The 18,456-nt window shown below is 39.6% G+C and overlaps 1 long non-coding RNA gene across 8 annotated transcripts in view; it reads left to right on the top strand.

Annotated features, from left to right (window-relative positions):
- The window catches only part of LOC122556660 (uncharacterized), a 39,051-nt gene that overhangs the window by 13,108 nt on the left and 7,487 nt on the right, over positions 1-18,456 (top strand). For 4 of the 8 annotated variants that reach the window (XR_015759747.1, XR_015759745.1, XR_015759740.1 and 1 more), the window contains one exon: positions 15,561-17,516. This is a non-coding gene — a long non-coding RNA (uncharacterized LOC122556660). Of the gene's footprint in view, positions 1-1,982; positions 2,076-15,560; positions 17,517-18,456 lie in introns of those variants that run through there. The other 4 variants (XR_015759744.1, XR_015759741.1, XR_015759746.1 and 1 more) reach the window with 2 other exon arrangements.

Below are 18,456 nucleotides of genomic sequence, written 5' to 3'. Positions count from 1 at the left end.
TCTCAGTGTCTTAATAATAGAGTCATAGAGATGTACAGCATGGAAACAGACCCTTCGGTCCAACCTGTCCATCCCGACCAGACATCCCAACCCAATCTAGTCCCACCTGCCAGCACCCGGCCCATATCCCTCCAAACCCTTCCTATTCATATACCCATCCAAATGCCTCTTAAATATTGCAGTTGTACCAGCCTCCACCACATCCTCTGGCAGCTCATTCCATACACATACCACCCTCTGCGTGAAAAAGTTGCCCCTTAGGTCTCTTTTATATCTTTCCCCTCTCATCCTAAACCTATGGCCTCTAGTTCTGGACTCCCTGACCCCAGGGAAAAGACTTTGTCTATTTATCCTATCCATGCCCCTCATCATTTTGTAAACCTCTATAAGGTCAACCCTCAGCCTCCGACGCTCCAGGGAAACAGCCCCAGCCTGTTCAGCTTCTCCCTCCAGCTCAAATCCTCCAACCTTGGCAACATCCTTGTAAATCTTTTCTGAACCCTTTCAAGTTTCACAACATCTTTCCAATAGGAAGGAGACCAGAATTGCACGCAATATTCCAACAGTGGCCTAACCAATGTCCTGTACAGCCGCAACATGACCTCCTGTACTCAATACTCTGACCAATAAAGGAAAGCATACCAAACGCCTGCTTCACTATCCTATCTACCTGCGACTCCACTTTCAAGGAGCTATGAACCTGCACTCCAAGGTCTCTTTGTTCAGCAACACTCCCTGGGATCTTACCATTAAATGTATAAGTCCTGCTAAGATTTACTTTCCCAAAATGCAGCACCTCGCATTCATCTGAATTAAACACCATCTGCCACTTCTCAGCCCATTGGCCCATCTGGTCAAGATCCTGTTGTAATCTGAGGTAACCCTCTTCGCTGTCCACTACACCTCCAATTTTAGAGTCATCTGCAAACTTACTAACTATACCTCTTATGCTTGCATCCAAATCATTTATGTAAATGACAAAAAGTAGAGGACCCAGCACTGATCCTTGTGGCACTCCACTGGTCACAGGCCTCCAGTCTGAAAAACAACCCTTCACCACCACCCTCTGTCTTCTACCTTTGAGCCAGTTCTTTATCCAAATGGCTAGTTCTCCCTGTATTCCATGAGATCTGACCTTGCTAATCAGTCTCCCATGGGGAACCTTCTCGAACGCCTTATCGAAGTCCATATAGATCACATCTACTGTTCTGCCCTCATCAATCTTCTTTGTTACTTCTTCAAAAAACTCGATCAAGTTTGTGAGACATGATTTCCCACGCACAAAGCCATGTTGACTATCCCTAATTAGTCCTTGCCTTTCCAAATACATGTACATCCTGTCCATCAGGATTCCCTCCAACAAATTGCCCACAATTGAGGTCAGGCTCACCAGTCTATAGTTCCCTGGCTTGTCTTTACCGCCCTTCTTAAACAGTGGCACCACATTTGCCAACCTCCAGTCTTCTGGCACATCACCTGTGACTATCGATGATACAAATATCTCAGCAAGAGGCCCAGCAATCACTTCTCTAGCTTCCCACAGAGTTCGTGGGTACACCTGATCAGGTCCTAGGGATTTATCCACCCTTAACCGTTTCAAGACATCCAGCACTTCCTCCTCTGTAATCTAGACATTTTGCACGATGTCACCATCTATTTCCCTCCAGTCTATATCTTCCATATCCTTTTCCACAGTAAATACTGATGCAAAATATTCATTTAGTATCTCCCCCGTTTTCTGTGACTTCACACAAAGGCCGCCTTGCTGATCTTTGAGGGGCCCTATTCTCTCCCTAGTTACCCTTTTGTCCTTAATATATTTGTAAAAACCCTTTGGATCCTCCTGAATTCTACTTGCCAAAGCTATCTCATGTCCCCTTTTGCAAATTCCAAGATTTTATGTCCTTTTCCTAGTTTTACTCATTTGCAAACCCTGCTTACATTTTCTGGTTCTGTTTGCTTTCATTCTCTAATTATTTCAGAACATTGGCAATGCCTGTATTGGGAAGACTGCAATGCTTATTGGCAAGCCTAGAATTCGCATCCCAATGTAGCAGGGCCATCTGCATCTACAGGTATAAGAGGTTCACTATGATTCTTAATAGTAAAACTTCTGTTGATTTTAAGAAACTAAATGATCAATCATAAGCAAATGATTTAGTCCTTTGTAGAAAGCACAGAAGAGAATTATAGTAAAATAATATGCTTACTATTTGTGGTGAGCAAAGTTAATATTAAATTGGTGATGCTACAGGCCAATTTATCATACGAAGGCTTGCTAGTAAATAGAGACTTAGATAGGTTTTGCACAATTTCTGGGCAGCCATAGAACTGTTGACAGTTTTCTCAACTCAGTAAAGGACAGTTTTCAGAGAACTATAGTGCAGAGTAGAGGAGACCATTTGATCCCTGGTGCTAGTGACTTCTTCTGTAACCCAATTACCCAAGTACATTTCATATTCCTTCTCTTCAAATATTTATCCTATTTCATTGAAAATTCATTTCCTCTCTCTCTCTACTGGCCCACTTATTGCCATTCTCCTACCTTTTCTCCATTTCTTGCACATTGTTCTTCTTTAAATAATCATCTATTACCTTCTTAAATACCTCAATTGAGTTTGCCTCCACCACATTTCCAGGCAGTGCATCTAGATGCAAATCACTCACTGTGTGAAAATGTTTTTCCTCACATTACATTGGCTTCATTGGCAAATCACTTTAAATCTATGCCCTGTCATTCTTGATCTTTCTACTAGCTTGCTTCTAATTTTGAAAACTTCTATCAGATTTCCTGTTAGTCGCCTTTTCTTCAAGAACTATCCTAACCCGTCCAATATATACTCAGAAGTAAAATTTTTCATGCCTGTCAATTGCTTCAGCACTCTCATCGATGCATTCACAGCCTACTTCATGCCTAGAAAGTAAGGTTCCCAATACTGACGCCTGGGGAATTCCGCTACAAACTTTCTCCAGCCCAAAAAATTATCCATTGACCATTACTATTTGTGTCCTATTACACCGCCAGTTTTGTAACCATATTCCAATACTGTAAAGACTTACTGAAAAAAAAACCTTCCTACCCTTGGTCAAGTTTCCCACTCAGCACACTACCTATTGCATTAAGTCTAACTTAAAACACCTTTTCTTCCCCCCACTGCGTGCTCCCAAGTTGAACTAGATTCGCCAATATGCTGTCTCTGTCTCCCTTTCTCGAACACTGACCATGCGCCCTTAGTCTTTTTATCAGCAATGTACAGAAATTATTTATGATAAATTTTAAAAACGTGTCTTCTCATAGAGTCAGAGATATTCAGCACAAAAACAGACCCTTTGGTCCAACCTGTCCATACCGACCAGATATTCCAACTCAATCTCGTCCCACCTGCCAGCACCCAGCCCATATCCTTCCAAACCCTTCCTATTATATACCCATCCAAATGCCTTTTAAATGTTGCAATTGTACTAGCCTCTACCACTTTCTCAGGCAGCTTATTCCATACACGTCCCACCCTCTGCGTGAAAAAGTTGCCCCTTAGGTCTCTTTTATATCTTTCCCCTCTCACCCTGAACCTATGCCCTCTAGTTCTGGACTCGCCCACCCTAGGGAAAAAAACTTTGTCTGTTTATCTTCTCCATGACCCTCATGATTTTGTAAACCTCTATAAGGTCACCCCTCCGCCTCCGTCGCTCAAGGGAAAACAGCCACAGCCTATTTATCCTGTCCCTGTAGCTAAAATCCTCCAACCCTGGCAGTATCCTTTTAAGTCTTTTCTGAACCTTTTCTATATTTCTTTATTCTTTCTAATTGTTTGGGGCAGACTTGAGCAAATAAGCATAAAATGGGGTGGCACGGTGGCTCAGTCGTTAGCACTGTTGCCTCACAGGGCCAGGGGCCCAGGTTCGATTCGACCTTCGGGTGACTATGTGGAGCTTGCACCTTCTCCCCATGTCTACGTGGGTTTCCTCTGGGTGTATGGTTTCCTCCTACAATCCAAAGATGAGCAGGTGAGGTGGATAGGCCTTGCTAAATTGCCTCTACTGTCCAGGGATGTGCAGGCGAGGTTGGTTAGCCAAGGGAAATACAGGAGTGGGGTAGGGTGTGTGGATCTGATTTGGATGCTCTTTAGAGGGTCGGTATGGACTTGATGAGCCAAATGGCCTATTTCCAGGGATTCTATATTGATTCTAAATTGGAATTATCTGTTTTGTGTCCAACTAAAGGTTCCTGTACTATGTACCATGAATAGATCTTGGACCAGTTTACAAAAACAGTTCACAAAAATGTCTTCCAAGTAAAGTTTTTGAAATAAGAACTGTCATTACAGTTTTATACTGTACATATATGTACCCAAGACTAAAATTCGTTCCTATAAACACTGCAGGATACCAACCTCTACTTGAGCACACTTCATCTTTTCAATATTTTTCTATAATACCAACAATATTCACATCAGAAATATTAAGACTTGTATTATGTTGCTTGGGCAATTCTTTTGCTCATTGTAGTTATTTAATATCCATTAAAAGATAAAGTTCCTCATTATATTAAACATGCGATATCTTGATACTCTTTTAGAACTTGTTGAGATAGCAAGGAGTTAGGTGGGTGGTTGGGGTTAATTAAAAATTCATCGACTGAGTAGATATAAAGGGGAATAGGTGAGACAGATGTGTTGAAGGAACTGTAAGTTTGAGTAGTTTGAAGCTTTTGTGATGCAGTAGTAGTATCCCTACCAATGAGCCAGGAGGCCTGGGTTCAAATTCCACTTGCTCCAAAGATGTGTAGTAGCATCTCTAAATCTGGATATTGCGAAGCTATCATAAGATCAAGCAGTTAATAGCCTCAATTTTAAAAGAAAAGTGACTTGGTTTTCTCTCCCACTGGCTTGAATTAGGTTTGACATTAGTAGCAGAGGATGGTTTCCTAGAGATGAATGTTGGAAACTAAGAGTTTCGGATAGAAGTTGCGTTGGAGAAGAAAGGCAGAAACCAAGTGCAAAGTGTCAGAATCTGACTTCCCACCAGAGTGGATGTATGGACCTGAGTCATATTTTTGTGGGATTATTGCTTTCTACTAGAAGCAAGATCGGGTGTGATGTTTTCAAATATCTATAGGTTCAACAATCGGACACTGAAGAAGGCTTGGAAATTTTACTAAAATTTATGAACAGAATTTATAGAAAGCTAATACATCTATTAAATGAATGTGAGGCATGATCAGATTTTGATAAATTCTGAGGGAAGAATGGATGTTCAATAAAAGAATGCATCATAGTTAAGAGCCTAAATGCAAGATTGCACAACTTGGTTTGGAGACTCTGAATTCAGTGCTTGCCTTTAAATTGTTGAAATGTGCTATGGTGTCAACCATGAATAGTAATCTTAGTATTAATTGAAAGATGCAGTCAGAAAACTTAAAATAATTTCTGGCAAAACAACCATTTCCAGCTGACTTCATTCTTCAGATGGGACATTTGGCAGTAATACAGGATTCAATAATAGCGGCAATGCAAAACTACCCAAATACAGACTAAAAGCATCAAAAGGAGAATCGTAATTAAAAGTTGTAAGGATAGAACTGCCTCTGGTAATTATAACAGTAACAGTATGGAGGAGCTGTAATAAAAGAATAATTGCCAGGAATGCCTGGGATTTGGTCAACAGATGATTTAGATGTGACTCAAAATAATATTATGCAATGAATTGTCCGAAATGGAACAACGAGGTTTTAAAAATTACATGACTCAAAACATTTTGCAGTAGAATGTGGTGATAATGATCAGGCAGAGGAAATTGTACTAGTTACTAACTGAATTTTGTTGAAAATTTATGGAGAGCATTTGATAAAACGTTACCTAAATTCCTTAAAAAAAAAATCAGGACAAGAGTAAGGTTAAGGAATTTCAGAGTTCTATATGCTTCAGGTTTGGGTTGGCAACATATTGATATCACTTCAAAAAATTCACTGTAATATAGCTGGGGCAAACCATTTTATCAGCACAGACAGTGTCAGTGAAGTACCCTTACAACTAACAGCTCTGAAGAAAAAGGTTCAGACAAAGCTGGGCATTGAACATAACAAGGTAATTGTTTTAAACAGCCAGGGGGGTTACAGATTCAACAATCCAGGCATTAATGAGATCTGTTAACAAGCCCTCACTTCTCTAATCAAAATATTAAGCAGGTATTGTTAGTTTCAAGAAATGTGAGTATAAAAGAAAAAAGGCTAATCATCTTCCAACTACTTGAGCAGTTTATTCATCCAGCTTTTCACAAGTTAAAAATCCTACTGAAAGATACAGGACTAAGGGCTAGGAGAACACCAAACAAACAGAAGAGATCAATGACAACTGTTCCATATGTCAAACAAAAAGGAGGGCAATATCACAACAGTCCATTGTGAGTCACCCATTAGCAAGGGATTTGTAGCAATGAACTGGAAAGAATGGGATAAGGGAAAAACAGTCATTGCGCATTTCATAGACATAGCATTGAGATTTAGTCAGCTTCCAATAATGTATAGTAAAGTCAAAAGAATAAGGCAAATGGAATTTGGCATTTTTTCCTAAAGGAAAAGAGAAAACAAGTATGGAAGTGTTATTGCAAAAGTACAAGGCATTAGTAAGACTGCACCCGGAGTATTGTCTACAATTTGGTCCCCTTACTTGAGGACGGGTGTAGTTGTATTGAAGGCATTTCAGGAGGTTCAGTAGATTGATTCCAGAGACTAAGGAGTTTGAAGAGAGATTGAGTGGTTTAGGCCTATACTGTCTGGAATTTAGAAGAATGAAAAGAGGTCTATTGAGGTATATAAGATGCTAAAGGGGATTGACAACATAGATGTGGATTGGATGTTTCCTCATGGGTCATCTAGAATAAGAAGTCATTGTTTTAGAGTAAGGGATTACAAATTTAAAACACAAGGAGAAATTGCTTCTTTCATATGGTCATAAGTCTGTGGAATTCCCTACCCAAGAGTGCTGGGGTGCTGGGACTGAGTAAATTTGTGGAGAAGATCACTGGAATTAGTAATTGGTTGACAGGTTATGGAGAGCAGGTAAGGAAATGGAGATAAGGCTGAGATGTGATCAGCCATAATCATATCAAATGGTAAGCAGGCTCAAGGGCTGAATTCCCTACTCCTGCTCCTAGCTCTTATATTCTTACGATAGTGGGCAAGATATTGAGGAGTGAATAGAGTCTAGACTTGGGCACCAGCTAAATTCTTAACTGACAATGAGGGGTTTTTTGCTTGTGATGAATTTAAGGATGTGTGTGAAAATATGAACTTTCTGTTAATAAACACAGCATTGGAGAATTTATTTAGTCTTGGAGTTTGTGAATGAATCAGACAGTCTTAGATGCAATGCTTCATGAAATCCTAGTGAATCAACAAAGTTGTAAATTAACACCTGCCATGGCAAAGGTTATCCGTACGAAAGCTCGCTGCAAACAGTTGGGAGACTACAGTTCACTTCATTTATTTTTAAGGAGAAATCCAAACATTAAAAGTGTATTAGTAAGGGAGTATTTTGGAGATAGTAACTATTTTTCAATTAGATTTAGCATAGTTATGGAAAAGGATGAGGATGTGCCAGGCATAAAAGTTCTAATCTTGGGAAAAGGTTAATTTTACTCAGTAAGATATGATTTGGTCCAAGTAGACTAAATAGTGTCACTCAAAGAAGAAACAGCAAGCATATATAGCAAATATGTTTCCAAAAAGACAAGGGGTGGAACCATGAGAACCAGAGAACCCGGGATGTCAAGTGGTATAAAGATTAGGATTAAGGAAAAAACAAGAACTTCCGATGGATGCTGAGGTCTCAATATGGCAGTTCTGAGAGGAGGAGAAAAAGTGGTGAACAAAAGGATATTAAGCAAGCAAAGGGAATGCTGGGGAAAGCATTGGCATATTAAATAAAGAAAACACAAAGGGATTTGTTTTTTTTTAATATAAAGAATAACAGCATAACTAAAGAAAGAATAGGGACCATAGAAATAATCTGTGCATGGACTTAGATGAAATAGGCACAATCCTTAATGAATACTGTACATCATAATATACAGCCTTCACAATGGAAAAGGATAATGCAGTCAAACACCAGGGTGGAGGACTGTGAAATATTAGAAATTATTATAGAGCAAAAGCAAGGAGATCATAAGTGTTTATCAGCCTTAAAAGTGAATAAGTCTGCAGGCCCATATGTGAGGTTTCCCCGGCTGTTGATGGAGGCAAGCAAGGAGATATCAGAGGCTCTGGAAGTAATTTCCAAAATCTCCTTGGCCACAGGTGAGGAACCAGAGGACAGGAGGATTGCTAATGTTGTTCTGTTGTTATAAAAGGTAGGAAAGGCTAGAGCAGGAAGTTACAGGCAAATCTGTTTAAGCTCATTAGTGGGAAGTTATTCAAAAGCATTCTGAGGGACAGAATATATCGGCACTTGAATAGACACTGATTATTTAGGGATAGTGAGCATGGTTTTGTTTAGGGGAAGTTGTGTTTGACAAGTTTGCTTAATGTTTTTAAAAGAGATAGCCAGGTGGTTAATGAGGGTAATGCATTTGATGTAGTCCACATGGACTTTAGCAAGGCTATTGATAAGGAGCTTCAATGTAGACTGGTCACGAAAATAAAAGCTCATGGGGTCCAAAGCAAAATGGTATGCTGGATTCAAAATGATCTGAGAACCAGGAAACATAGGGTGCTGATAGAGGAATGTTTCTATGACTGAAACTTTGTTTCCAGTGGATTATGCTGGGAATCTTGCTGTTGATGGTGTTCGTTAATGATTTGGAATTAAAAATAGGGAGTACAATCAAGAAGTTTATGGCTGACACAAAAATTGGTAGGTTGGTAAATAATGCTAAGGACAAATGTAAGTTGCAGGAGGATATCAATGGACTGGTTAGTTCAGCAGAGAAGTTGCAAATGGAATTCAACCCAGAAAATTGTGATGTAATACACTTGAGGACTAACAAAGCAAGGGATTACAGTAGGAATGACCGGACCCTGAAAGTACTGAAAATCAAAGGGATCTTAGTATGTATTTCTACTGGTCCCTGCACGTATATAAGATGGTTAAGAAAACATATGAGATACTTGCCTTTCTTACCCAAGGCATAGGGTACAAGAGCTAGGAAGTTAAACCTTGCTGTGAAATGTTGGTTAGGCTACAACTGGAGATCCCTGTCATTATAGAAAGGATACAATTGCTCTGGAGATGATGCAGAGGAGATTTACCACTGCAAGGACTGGAGAGTCTGAACTCTGGATACTCTGGCCTTGTTTACCTTGGCACAGTGAAGGTTGAGAGGGCACCTTCTGTGCTGTAAATGTCTATGAGTATAAGGCCATCATAAATACATTTTATTCTGGTCACATGGATATTACAAAAAAGAAGAAGAAAGAGAACAGGGGTAATATTGGAGTAGTGATGGAGAAACAGTAATTTTACAGAATGGCAATCAAACTGTTAGTTTATGTTACTTGAAGTTAACTAACACTGATCATACATTTTACAGAATCTGAGCACATCATAGAAATTGATGAGACCCTGCGCTTCATATATATTTATTGGGGAATTATGTACTCACTGTCACTTTCTCAAAGGCAACAAAGAACGGGCAATAAGTGCTGACCCTTCTGTCAAGGTGCACATCTTATGAAAGAATAAGCAATGCTTTGCAACTTGGGGTGGGCATAAACAGAACTTCAGCACACTTACTGAGGGCCTCTACACAATAACACAGCTGCTCACAAAGCTGGCCATCAGTCGAAAGCAAACTTGGCAACATATTTTTCTTCTTAAAGATTCTCACATCATTTTTCTACAGACCTAGTCCATTTTCAATTTTTAGGTAAAATAAAAGATTGGCTCAGGTAACCACCTGACACCAAGAGTGGATTATGAGCCAGACGCAACAAGACTAAAGTACCTCACACCTAATGACCAATTTCTTACCTGCAATGTTCGGAAATTGTTCTCATGCACCCAAATTCTATTTAAGCATTATTACACATTCTTTACAGTTTTTAGTGTACACACTGGCATTTCCAAATCATATCCTTTCATTTCCTGATAATCTGATCTGGTAGTGAAGGTGACAAAGGATAGATCAGTTCAGTTTCCAAAGAAACCTGGCCTTACTCAAACTGTAATTTACTCCGACCTTGGAGGCCAGTTCTGACTGGTCATAGATGTGTATCAGTATGCAGTGGATTTGAATGGAACATGACAACATCATCCATGCATAGGGTGTCTCTGACTTGAGCACCTCCCCTCCTAGGTTTTTCACTAATAGAAGCAGAAAACACAAAGTAGAAGCAGATGTAGGCCATTTGGTATTTTGAGTCTGCTCCACCAACCAATCTGATCATGGCTGATCATCCAGTTCATTACCCTGTTCCCAATTTATTTGCATACCCTTTGATCCCTTTAGCCCAAAGAAATGTTTCAACTCCTTGAAAATAATCAGTGTTTTCACTTCAACTGCTTTCTGTGGTAGAGAATTCCACAGACTCCTCACTCTCTGGGTGAAACTACTCCTCATCCCAGTCCTAAATTGTCCACCTGGTATCTTTAAACTATAATGTCTGATACTGGACTCCCTGGTCATCAGAGGCATCCTTCCTGCATTTACTCTGTCTGGTCATTTTGGAATTTTACATAATATTTCTATAATATTCTACACCTCTCCCTCCCTGCCCCCCCCCCCCCCCCCCCCCCCCAATTCTTGTAAACTCCAGTGAACATAACCCTATCTGATCTTGTTGCTATTCATATGACAGTCTTGCCATTTTAGGTGTTAGTCTAATAACTCTTCATACTCCCCCTCCATGACCAGAACCCTCTCAAAATTCCACTAGATTTGTCAAGCATGATTTTCCTTTCATAATCCATATTGGCTCTCATCCAATCCAATCACTGTTTTCCAAATGCTCTATTATTAAATCTTTTATAATGGACTCTAGCATTTTTCTTTTACAGATGTCAGGCTGACTAGCCCATAATTTCCTGTTTTATGTTTACCTCCTGTTTTAAATAGGGGAGTTACATTAGTAACCCTCCAATCCTTAGGATTCAGAATCTGTAGATGATCACCAATGCATCCACTATTTTTAGGGCCACTTCTTTTAATAATCTGGAATGTGAATTATTGGGTCCTTATGAATCGCATCAATTTTCCCAATGCCTTTTCCCTACTGATGATAATTTTCTAAGTTTCTCCCTCTCACTATACCCTGTGTTCCCCAACATTCTTGGGCATTATTTGTGTTTTGTTTTGTGAAGGCAGAAGCAAAGTATGTATTTAATTGGTCTACAATCGCTTAGTTCCCCATTATAACTTCCACTATTTCTGACTGTAAGGGACCTATATCGTCTTCATTAATCCTTTCCTCTTCACATACCTTTTGGAGGCTTTAACAGTCAGTTTGTATAGTCCCCACCAACTTTCTCTCACATTCTATTTCCCCCTTCTTAATCAATCTGTTTGTCCTCCTTTGCTGAAGTCTAAACTGCTCCAAATTCTCTGGTTTGCTACTTTTTGTTTGGCCAATTTGACTGTCTCTTCTATGGATCTAATACTATCCCTAATTTCCTTGGTTACCCATGGTCAGGCACCTTTTGATTCCTCCATGCACTCTTTAAATGTTTGCTATTGCCTGTCCACCATCATATCTTTACGTTTTGTTCCCTAAGTTATCATAGCCAGTTTGCACCTTATGCAATCTTTGTTTCCTTTATTTAGATTCAGGACTCTCGTCTCAGAATCCACTGTGTCACGCTCTAACTTAATTAATCTTTATCTTTCCTGGTTGACTTAACAAATATTTCAATGCAATACATGTATAAGACGGAAATGGCAACCCTGTCTTCTTCACTATCCTATCTACCTGCAACTCCACTTTCAAGGAGCTATGAACCTGCACTCCAAGGTCTCTTTGTTCAGCAACGCTCCTTAGGACCTTACCATTAAGTGTATAAGTCCTGCTAAGATTTGCTTTCCCAAAATGCAGCACCTCACCTGAATTAAACTCCATCTGCCACTTCTCAGCCCATTGGCCCATCTGGTCAAGATCCTGTTGTAATCTGAGGTAACCTTCTTCGTTGTCCACTACACCTCCAATTTTGGAGTCATCTGCAAACTTAATAACCATACCTCTTATGCTCGCATCCAAGTCATTTATATAAATGACAAAAAAAGTAGAGGAACCAGCACCAATACTTGTGGCACTCCACTGGTCACAGGCCTCCAGTCTGAAAAACAACCCTCCACCACCACCCTCTGTCTTCTACCTTTGAGCCAGTTCTGTATCCACATGGCTAGTCCTCCCTGTATTCTGTGAGATCTAACCTTGCGAACCAGTCTCCCATGGGGAACCTTGTGGAACACCTTACTGAAGTCCAGGTCATTGGTTAGGTCACTGTTGGAATATTGTGTGCAATTCTGGTCTCCTTCCTATCGGAAAGATGTTGTGAAACTTGAAAGCGTTCAGAAAAGATTTACAAGGGTTAGAGGATTTGAGCTATAAGGAGAGCCTGGACAGACTGGTGCTGGTTTCCCTGGAGCGTCGGAGGCTGAGGGGTGACCTTATAGAGGTTTACAAAATTATGAAGGGCATGGATTGGGTAAATAGGCAAAGTCTTTTCCCTGGGGCCGGGGAGTCCAGAACTAGAAGGCATAGGTTTAGGCTGAGAGGGGAAAGATATAAAAGAGACCTAAGGGCAACGTTTTGACACAGAGGGTGGTGTATGTATGGAATGAGCTGCCAGAGGAAGTGGTGGAGGCTGGAAAATTGTAACACTTAAAAGGCACTTGGATGGGTATATGAATAGGAAGGGTTTGAAGGGATATGCACCGGGTGCTGGCAGGTGGGACTAGATTTGGTTGGGATATCTGGTCGGCATGGACGGCTTGGACCGAAGGGTCTGTTTCCATGCTGTACGTCTCTGTGACTCTGTAAATCCCATTCTGTCATTGAAGTTGTGCTACTGATGTTTGTATTGTGTAATTGGATGCAACTGCAGATCCTTCCAGAAGCTCTACTTGGGAAAGAGCATCCATCATGCATGCGTGAGATGTTTGTCAAAAACTTTCTCCTAGTCCAAACCGATTAGGTGAATATCCAGCCTCTGTCTCTCACATGGACAGTTATATCCCCTGAGTAGCACAAGGCTCTCAGATGGTTTCCTGCTGGGTACAATGGTGGGATCTAGTCAGAGTTAATAACCTATTACTGGTACATAAAAATCTGCAGATTTTGAAGGTAACTTTCTATAGCAAGACTATAAACAGAAAATGCTCAGCAGTTTGGGCAGCTCTATAAGCTGAAATAGAATTGATATTTTGGGTTGATGGTGGTTCTTCAGAAAAGATCTGATTGGCCTTCTCCTCTAGAATATATGACAATAAAAGTGAAGACCATAGACTGTCATGTCCATCAAAGGTTATGTAAACTTTTTTTATAAAATGCAAAACTGCATTGGCAAACTTTGGGCAAACTCTGAAGTATGCAGTAGAATAGTTAGGAGTTGTCAAGTAAGGCAATCCACTGACTAGACGCGTAACGTTACGTGACATAAAGTATTGATTGGATTCATTTGAAATCCATCAGTAATGTGTCCTTTACGCTTAATAAGCAGCATGACAATTTCCATATGGCCTGGTCTCACCAAGTCTGCCTGAGCATCAAATTAGAATGTGTGAAAGAAAGAAATAGCAGACCTAATTCAAACCAAAAAGAAACAGAATTTTCACAGCTTAGCTTAGATTAACATGTAGTTAGATTTTAGGTATATTAGACAGGTTATTTATGAGAACAATAAAATCTTTTAACTGAGAACATCCTAAATTTGTAATATTTCTTTTATTTACTTTATCTAATATCTCAAGAGAATATAAGAATATCTGGAAGTGGGAAAATATAGTAATGGATGGTCAGCATAGATTTCAAAAGGCAGAATCGTGTTTGACTAAGCGTATTGATATATTTTGCGCTTTTAAGAGAAAATAGTATTAGATATGATTTATCTTAATTTTTAAAATGTTTTTGATAAGATTCCAATAATAGACTAATCAAAAAAATCAATGAATGGAGAGTCAGGGTCAAATGACTGAATTAATTATTAACTGGCTTTCAGACAGATAAAAGGAGATTTGGAGTAAAACACAGTTATTCAGAGTTGCAGAATGTGAGAAGTGATTTCCACAAAGATCAGTGCTTGCGAGTGCTGTTCACAATTTGGATTTAAGAATCAAAGTTGCATTTCAAAATTTGCAAATTGAGGAGGATTATCAATACTGTGAAGGCCTGCAACAAATGAAAGGCAAACATGAATAAACTTGCAAAATGGACAAATAATTTAAAATGAAGTTCAACACAGATAAATATGTAATTGTACATCTGGTTGGAAGAATAGGATGACCATTTATTGGAAAGTATATGTCTAGGTAGAGTAGAGGAAGAAGGGATCTCAGGGCAAATGTATCAATCACTAAAAGTTATATCACATGTTAGCAAGCAAACCAGATGTCAGGGTTTATTTTTGGAGAATAGAATTGAGAATTTGTGAAGTTCTGCTAATGCTGTATTGAACTTTGGTTAAGTTCATTAACAGTCCTGTGAGTGGTTCTGGCTGTTAAACTAACAAGAGGATATGAAGGTATTGGAGATGATGCAGAGAATATATACAATTATAATACCAGAAATGCATGAGGACCAGTATGAAGGAAGGATTGATAGGCTGAGTTTCTTGTTTCTTGAAAACATCAGGCTGATAAGTGATCCAATATAGGTATTTAGAAACATTAAAGATTTTTTTTAGATTAGATTAGATTAGATTACAGTGTGGAAACAGGCCCTTCGGCCCAACAAGTCCACACCGACCCGCCGAAGCGAAACCCACCCATACCCCTACATTTACCCCTTACCTAACACTACGGACAATTTAGCATGGCCAATTCACCTGACCTGCACATCTTTGGACTGTGGGAGGAAACCGGAGCACCCGGAGGAAACCCACGCAGACACGGGGAGAACGTGCAAACTCCACACAGTCAGTCGCCTGAGGCGGGAATTGAACCCGGGTCTCTAGCGCTGTGAGGCAGCAGTGCTAACCATTGTGCCACCATGCCGCCTACGGTGAATAGAGAGAGTGAATATTATATTTCATCTTTCAGGAAGTAATAACTAAAGCCATCAATATAAGATAGTCACCAAGAAATTCAACAGAGAATTTCATAAGAAATCACTTGACTTAGTGGTAAAAATGTGGAACTGCCTACCAAAGGCAGTTAACATGAAAAACGTAGACACAGTGAATAATGGATAAGCAATCGGGGTGAAGGAAATAGAGGATTATAGCTATAAGTTTATATAAGGAAAGATGAGAGGAGGCTTGAGTCAAGCATAACCACTAATATGAACAACTACTAAGTTGGTCTGAATGGCTTGTTTCTGTGCCACATAGCCTATGTAATAATCAGTTTAATATTCTGCATTAATTCTGTATTTGCATTAGAACTGTATTTATTTTATTTTTGTTTTTAAATAGGTTGAAATGTGTGTGATTAACAATCACTGGCTGACATTGAACTGGCACTGAAATTCATTTCTCAACATCTGGTCAACAGAACTTCTTTTTGGATTGACAGCAATGTAATGTTACTGGCAAATGCACTCACGTTGCCACTGCTTAGTAGCAATATGGAATGACTTCCTCAGCTTTTGTTCAAGTTTTTGAGATACTTTGCCATTCCACAATAATTTGAGGGAAACCAGGTACTTTCCATTTCTGAAATTGATAGCCTTTAGTCTGTTTAGAAGTTTTCGCAATACAAAGTATGCATTGATCTCATCAGGATACCTGATGTCCCACAGAACATTGTTGACGCACCTTATTTCTGCATCATGTTTGCAAGGTGAGCAACAACAGATAACTGATAAGATCAAAGTCTTGTCCAACAATTGAATAACATTATCTATGAATTTCAGTGCCAATAGATATTAAGCAAATAAATCCTACATCCTAGTGACAGGTTGATTGAATCAACAGTATGTTTCTTCAGTTATTTGTAATGGACTGAGTACAGCCATAATGAAGAAAGTGGAAGCCTAATAACAGAATTTGTATTGTTATAAATTAATATTTTGGATTTGTATCTGTTGGTTATTGTTAGTGGTAAATATATTTCTGACATTTGCATACCAATATTGTTCCAACATTATTGTTTGTTTTTGCATCATTTTGTTCAACATGTAAAAAAAAGTAATGTTAAATCTCTGGATGTAGTTGTCTCCATGTAACCTCTAGTGTATGCTTTTAGCTTGTAGCAGAGTGAAAACTAGTTGGTTAACTTCTTGCATTTTACCATTTCTAGACTTCTAAATAATGGAATATACCTATAGTTAAAAATGATACATTTAAAATTCTGAACAATCCAAAAATAAGATGACTTTTAAAAATGATATGTACTTTCATTCAAAAATAGAAATTGCTTGAGAAACACAGCAGACCTTTATCTATCCCCACACCCCGGGACATGTAATCACATGGGCTACTTTCAGCATACTAGATCTGCTGTGTTTCTCCAACAAGTTCTGTTTTTGTTTCAGATGTCCATCATCTGCAGTTCTTTGTTTCACTTTAACGTATTTCTGTTCATCTGTTTACCACCTTAAATATGCACATATTCTAGAGGTGATCATCTTCTAAGGTATGCAAAGTTTGTAGCAGTTATGTAAGGTATATGAGGTTAACCGCAAATATCACATATCTATAAAATCTTGTCATTTCCAGGAATTGCACAAAATTTGAAACCACCTTGATTTAAAAGGTTAGGATTTTTTTAAAAATAAAATGTAACCATAACAACAACAATGTATATTTATGTAGTGACTTGAGTGTAATGAAATACCAAGAGACTTCACAGGAACATTATAAAACAAAGTGTGACACCTAGCCTTGGAGGGAGATATTTGGTTAGGTGATTAAAAGTTTGGTCAGAGGTGGGTTTTGAGAAGTATGGAATATTGTGTGCAATTCTGGTATCCCTCCTATCAGAAGGCTGTTGTGAAACTTGAAAGGGTTCAGAAAAGATTTACAAGGATATTCCAGGCTTGGAGGATTTGTGCAATAGAGAGAGGATAAGCAAACTGGGGCTGTTTTTTCCTGGAGCATCAGGGGTGATCTTATAGAGGTTTATAAAATCATGAGAGGCATGGATAGGATAAATAGACAAGATGAAAGTGAGGACTCCAGATGCTGGAGACTAGAGTCGAGAGTGTGGTGCTGGAAAAACACAGCAGATCAGACATCATCCGAGATGCAGGAGAATCAACGTTTCAGACAAAAGCCCTTCAGCAATGAGGCTGTGAGCTGAGGGGATGGTGAGATAAATGGGAGGTGAGGGCTTGGGGCTGCAGAGAAGGTAGCTGAGTGCACGATAGTTGGATGGAGGAGGGGGTAATGGTGGTAAGTCAGAAAGGTGGGCGGAGTGGATAGGTGGGAAAGAAGATGGACAGATCATGAGGAAGGTGCCGAGTTGGAAGGTCGGATAAGATGGGGGGAGGGGAAATGCGGAAACTGGTGAAATCCATGTTGATGCCATCGGGTTGGAGGGTCCCGAGGTGGAAGATGCGTGGTTCTTCCTCCAGGCGTCAGGTGGTGTCTTTTCTGTGGAGTAGGGGAGTCTAGAGCTAAGGGCATAAGTTTAGAATGAGGGGGGAAAATTTAAAAGAGACCTAAGGGGCAACTTTTTCATGCAGAGGGTGGTGCGTGTATGAAATGAGCTTCCAGAGAAAGTGGTGGAGGCTGGTACAATTACTACATTTAAAAGTCATCTGGATGGGAATATGAATAGGAAGGGTTTAGAGGGATATGGGCTCAATGTTGGCAAATGGGACTAGATTAGTAAAACAATTCAAATTTGCTGTATACTATCCAGAATCACAGAGAGCACTAGAAAGGTGGCAGCTTTCAGGCTGTCAAATGCCTCCTGACAGTCCACTGTCCACTGAAATCTCTTAGGAGAAAGTAAGGACTGCAGATGCTGGAGATCAGAGCTGAAAAATGTGTTGCTGGAAAAGCACAGCAGGTCAGGCAGCATCCATGGAGCAGGAGAATCGACGTTTCGAGCATAAGCCCTTCTTCAGGAAGGCACTGAAATTTCTTGCCTTTCTTTAGTAATTCAGTGAGTGGAGCTGCCACACTGCTAAGAATTGGTACAAATTTCCAATAAAATCCACTCAATCCCAGGAATTTTAGTACTGCTCTTTTTATCAATGGTATGGGAAATTTCCCAATTAAATTTGTTTTTGCATTCCATGTGGGCCATATGTCCATGTCCAATAACATGGCCCAGGAAGGTGACTTGAGCTTTGGCAAATTCGCTTTTAGCCGGGGTTATCACCAAGCCTGCCTCCCGAAGTCAATCAAATAATTCTGATAA

Source organism: Chiloscyllium plagiosum, unplaced genomic scaffold, assembly GCF_037043375.1.
Source record: "Chiloscyllium plagiosum isolate Xiang-an unplaced genomic scaffold, Cpla_swu_hap1 HiC_scaffold_16, whole genome shotgun sequence".
Lineage (NCBI taxonomy): Eukaryota > Metazoa > Chordata > Chondrichthyes > Orectolobiformes > Hemiscylliidae > Chiloscyllium > Chiloscyllium plagiosum.
Note: the sequence above shows the minus strand (reverse complement) of the source record. Positions and strands in the feature narration are given on the sequence as shown.